The sequence below is a fragment of the Pseudorca crassidens genome, chromosome 8 (assembly GCF_039906515.1).
Source record: "Pseudorca crassidens isolate mPseCra1 chromosome 8, mPseCra1.hap1, whole genome shotgun sequence".
Lineage (NCBI taxonomy): Eukaryota > Metazoa > Chordata > Mammalia > Artiodactyla > Delphinidae > Pseudorca > Pseudorca crassidens.
This window is the reverse complement of record NC_090303.1, coordinates 58,637,198-58,642,679: the sequence shown is the minus strand read 5'-3', so window position 1 is coordinate 58,642,679 and position 5,482 is coordinate 58,637,198. Positions and strand designations below refer to the sequence as shown.

Here is a 5,482-nt window from a genome sequence, read left to right as displayed (position 1 = left end):
CTATAGGGCCCCTTACTGCATAAGTATCTCCCCACCAGCATCACAGAGACCGACTCTCACCTCCACACTTGCAATAGGCCCTCCACTCCCTGATAGCATCAACAGCACAGGTTGCACAAAAGCTCAGCCATTTCCCACTTCAAGGCCAGGTGTGCCAAGGAAAGGAGCTTTCATTCACTCAAATCTGCCCGAAAAGGTGAGGCCTGGATCCCCTTCCTGCAGCATCTAAACACACACACACACATTTATCCTAGATTCAGTATGTCTAAAGGTTTGGATCATATGCTCTAGAAGCTACATGGTTATTGAAAGGCTTCATGAAGGTGTTGCAATGGAGGTTCAAGGCAGCCTTGAGAAGGTGTTCATGACCCGGCTGGCCAAAAGGCCAAAAAAGAAGAGAGAGTCCCCCATCCTGCTCCCCCGGCTCTCTAGAACCTACAAAGATCATTTCAAGCAAAGTACTCCACTCTTTTTCCCAGAAATGCCTGCTTCACCGAGGCCTAAACTGGTAGTTCTCCACAGGGGGTGATTATGGCCCCAGGGGACATTTGGCAAAGTCTGGAGACATTTTTCTTTTTAACATCTTTACTGGAGTATAATTGCTCTACAATGGTGTGTTAGTTTCTGCTTTATAACAAAGTGAATCAGCTTTGTTATATTTTTTGATGGTCATAACTGGGGTAGGGGCTACTGGCATCTAGTGGATAGAGGCCAGAGATGCTGCCAAACATTCTACATTGCACAGGACACCTTCCACAGCAAAGAATATTCCAGCCCAAAATGTCAATAGTGCCTAGACTGAGAGATCCAGACCTAAACCAAACTCTCCCTGCCTTGGAGGAAGTAATCCCTCAGAACTCTTCCAGCAAGTTAAGCAGAGAGCAAACTGGAGCATGGGGCTGGGGGTGGGGGAGGGAGCCCAAGAGAACCCTTTCTCAGGCCCAACACTAAGAATGGGGAGGTCCCAGCAGACTCCATCCTCCTCCTGCTTCTGCGTCCAGAACACAGAATCCTGGCATCTGAAAAGATTAAATGAAACCCATGATTCCCAGCCCCTCAGGCTGCATAACCCTGCCCCTCATCTCCTATTTCCCTCTTGCACCCCTCACTCTTGGAGCACAGTTGGAAATTCAAATTGTAATCTTTACTGTCCAGCCCTCAAAGGCTCGGCCTGCTTCCTCTCCTAGAGACAAAGTCTCCTCAACGTCCTGCCTCCCTTTGAGACGATACCCCAAACCCTGCCTCTTTCACCAACTGTAAGTTTTTCTTCCCCACCTCCCTCTACCCCGCCTTCTCGCTCTAATTAAACCACATCCAGGGTGTTGGGAGGGAAGGGAAAAGGATTCTGAAGACTTCCGTGCTGCAGGTTCTGGGGGCCTACAGCCTCATGTTTTTTGTGAGGTGCCAGCCACGCTGTGATCATTAAACCCCACCGTGATGGGGGATTTTCTTATTGCGGTTACCCTGGGAGCTACATCTTGTTTATCAGACTCGTTTTAATTCAGCTTGGTCAGGTTCCAAGTGTTGAGGTGGAGATTAAAGGCACCTGAAGAATCCAATTAGCTGCCTAGTCTTCTTTAAGCCAGAAAATCAGGTCACAAACTAGATCAAAGTGAAATTATTTCTCGACAGCTCCGTTCATTAAGGGGAGGGCGGGAGCGCACACTGCTAAGCTGGGCTCATTACGGGGATTGGCATTTTAAATACAGTATCTCCCCCAAATTACATGTTTCAGAGGTCGCAAGGAGAAACCGAGATTATCTTATGTGTAGTCTCTCTTTGGCTAATAGGAAACAGAAAGCCGAAGAACGAGCATACAACTTCTAGGAAAAGACTTAAACAATGCCCCAATTTTCCTGGGCCGGAAAACCAAATCTGGAAAGTGGAATTTGCAACAATCAGTCCCAGCCAGAGAATTCCTCCTCCGGGCAATCTAGAGAGCTGAGAAATCTAAGTTTTCCAGGTGGCCTATATTCACCCATTTTCTTGAGAGCCCACCCTTTTCCCTGGCTGGGTGCAGCTGCAAGGGAGGCCCCCTGGCAGCCCAGCCCAGCCTTCCCCCAGCCCCAGGACCCAGGCAGCCTTTGAAGAGAAACCACTCACCATTTCTGGATTCTGGGTCCCAGGCAGAGTCACTTCCAAGAGCAAGAAACTCCCCTTGGGACTTTCTGTGGGCTCTTTTGAGGGGCTGGAAAACAGAGGAGGAGGAGAGCAAGGAAGGCCCTGATCAGATTCACTTCCCAGAGGGAGGATCAAATATTGAATTGCTGTGAGGGCATTTAGAAACCCTCAACTCTGTGAGAGAGAAAGAGAGACAGAAAAATTACATTTAAGAGAGCAGTAACGGGACACACGCCCTTCTTCTGTGAGCACTGATTTTGAACTAAGTTAGGAAATCAACAGAAACAGTGGCTTCCCACCCCCACCCCCACCCCCACCCCCGTTCCCTTCTGCTTGCAAAATTCTGTTTAGCTGCTCAGGCAACCAGGAACTTCTGGGTTAGAAGACGGCATCTTTTAGGCCCTCCAGGCACAAGCCTGTGGGACACTGAAAGTGGTTAAGTTTGTGAGGGTTTTTTTGGGGGGTGGGGGAGTAGGAGGTGGCCACTTCTGGAGTCTCCGAAATCTGAACCACTAGTGAGACCCCTCCTCAAACTTCCCAGTCTCTCCATCCAATCCAAGTAGAGCCTGGGAACAAAGCCACTTGCACCTGGAGGCCTGACCCCCTGGAGTGGGGTAAAGATAGGAGAGAGAAAGGGAGACACAAGGGGAAGGAGGAAGAACAACGCGAGGGAGTCTGAAAGCTTCAGTCTGCACCTCCTGCCAGGTCTGGCTGTCCCCAGATTTCTAGCTGCTGCATCACTAACCTACTGCCTCCTCCAAGTCTGGGAACCTCCTCCAAGTCTGGCAAATTCATTTCATGGAGGCATCCAAGGCATGGTGTTTGCTTTGGGGTTGTAGCCACCCAGGACCCCATTAGGCTTTCCTTCTCCCTTTCATCCCCCTTAGGTGGAGCCTGCACCCGCAGGGGAGAGGCTGGGAGCTCACATCTCCGGGAGCCTCCGCAACACTGGTAGATCTAAGGACCCTGACCCCGGAGCCCAAGTCACTGTAGCCCAAAGGGATTCTCCATGGATCATGCATTTGAAGCAGAAACAAATCATCTCTGGTGGGTTTTGTTTTTCTGCTCTGTGCGAGTATTTCCCTTCCTGGGATTATGGGATTATGTCATCCTCCCGGATGACATCCTTCCACACCCGCCTATTCTCCATGCCCTGGGGCCAGGGGGTTGGCAGGGGCAACAGCGCTGCCAGGCCTCAGAAAATGCACCCTGGATCCTACACCGATTTTCTTACGTGTCCCACAACATGGAATGAACGCCCAATGTTTACGTTTTGTTTTGTTTGAAATCAGCGGCCAAAAATGAGTTTCAAAATCCGGTCGTTTCCTAAGGAGAAATGAGAGGACACAGGTCCGCGGCGGAAGGTTGCACTAATGGGACCCCGGACCCAGTGATTCCCGTAGGGAGTCTGCCGGCCTCCAGCAAAGAGGAGCCTCCCGCAGCTGCCCCAGACCCGCCTCCCAAGGCCCGCGCTCCAGGGGTTTCGCGTCCGGGGATCGCGGAGCCAGAGATGCGCCCCGCCTGGCACTCGGGCCAGAGCCACCTCTGCTCCACACCGCGGCCTTGTTTTTGTCCTAAAAGCCTGAGCTGAAACAGAAATCTGGGGAGTCGGGAGCTGTTGTTGTCTTGCAAACGCACGCCTTGGTCCCTCAGGGGACTGGTCCCCGTCCTGGACTGCTGTTTTCCCTGCGCTGGTCACTCTCGCTCGGCTGGCGGAGCCGCTGCCTGAATATGGGGACCGAGATGTACGTGTCGCGCGGTGGGAGGTGCCAGCACAGGACCTTACAAATTTTCCGGAGAGCGCCTGGCGCCGCACGCCAAACCTCCGCCGGGTGGAGTGGGTGCGCCGACAGGCCGGCCCGGTGGTGTGGAGGCGGGGTTCCCCCAACCCAGCTGTTCTCTCGGCCCCTCAGCACCCGGGACCCAAAAGAGCCAGTTCACCCCGGGTCAGCCCAATGCTAGCCGACCCCGCACCCCTCCCCAGTAAGGGCTCGCGGGCCCAGGGCCTCGGCCCAGCGTTCGCATTTGCAGCCGGAGCCGCCTCGCAGTGGGCTTGCGGGCGTGCCGATCGCGGCCTGATGAGGAGGTGAGGAGGGAAGAGACCCGAACGGCCGGGAAGAGCGGGAGTGCTCGCTCCTGCCCAAGCCGGGGGCTGCCTGGGGCCGTCAGGGCTCCGGGCCACCAGCCCAGCCGCCTCCCGCTGCCAGGCCCGCGCGCCAGGCCCGGCCTCCGAGGGCCGCGGGCTCCGCACGCCCGTGCCGGCCGCTCCGGGCTCTCCTCGGCCGGCGCCTTCTCTCTGGCGAGCCCCTGAACCTGGCACAGACGCTGCCCAATAGACACTTCGAACAATACGGGAGAAAACGAAAGGAAGAAACGAGTTTGCCCGCGTAAACGCGACGAGTCACTCTCCAAGTTTTCCTGGCTTCTCGTAAAGGTGGCCGGGGCCGTTTACAGTAAGAGCAGAATACTGTTTGCGACTGTACGACATAATTATCTCCAGACTTGCCTCTCCCCCGCCCCCAGCTAGGGTTTTCACCAGCGAAAGCGGCTAATGCATTTGCACACATTAAACATCTTGAACGCATAATTACAGGCTGCAGACAGGCTGAACAATAAAATATCTCGGCTCGATCTTTTTGGAAGCCTTTTGCGACTGTGCCTGGAATAAACAACAACCGCTTTCTCTATCCTCGGCCATCTCGCTGCAGCCACCGTAATTTCAGAACACCCCACGCCACCCCCTCTAGTGCTTTTGAGAAAAGGTGCGGGGGGGTGGGTACAGGCGGGAGGGTGCAGCCTTCTGGAGGCGTCTCCCGGGACGAGGGTTCTCCCAGGACGCAGGCTCTGCTGCAGGGTGCAGGGTGCCTGGGCAGGGGTGACTGGAATAAGGAGAAGAAAATAGGTTCCGAGCCCCAGAGGCCGCTTTTCCTCATTAGAGGGGCGCGAGTGGGGCCCTCTAGGCCTTACAGCCTCTGGGCACTGTCCTCCGCATCCTCTCCCTACTCAAAGCCTAAAAATTTTGAAGAGGGAGCTGGCTATCACATTCCTGCCTCACAACCACCCTGAGAAGGGCGTCTTTAGACTGGGCTGGTTCCTGTTACCTGAGAAATCTGCTGGGAAAGAAAGAGTTCCCTGTTGAAGCAGCCAGATTGGGAGGAGGAAGCTGGGAGTGGTTATTTTCTCCCACGGAGGCCAGGGACGCTCTAGCTTCCCTTGAGTCTTAGTTGCAGTGTCTGTAAAATGGAGATGATTATAATAACCTCAGGACCTACTTCGCAGGTTGTTATGAGGAAGCACTTAAAAAATTTTTTATTGCCATATAACTTACATATATAGCAAAGCATAAAAATCTTAAGCACCC

The 5,482-nt window shown here is 53.8% G+C and overlaps 1 long non-coding RNA gene across 1 annotated transcript; it reads right to left on the bottom strand.

The window, feature by feature from the left end:
* Nucleotides 1-567: 567 nt before the first annotated feature.
* Nucleotides 568-3,946, bottom strand: LOC137228604 (uncharacterized). The gene is made up of 3 exons (XR_010945316.1): nt 3,760-3,946; nt 2,104-2,295; nt 568-1,019 (listed from the first exon to the last, which is right to left on the bottom strand). It is a non-coding gene; the product is annotated as an uncharacterized lncRNA (long non-coding RNA).
* Between the last annotated feature and the right edge of the window lie 1,536 nt (nt 3,947-5,482).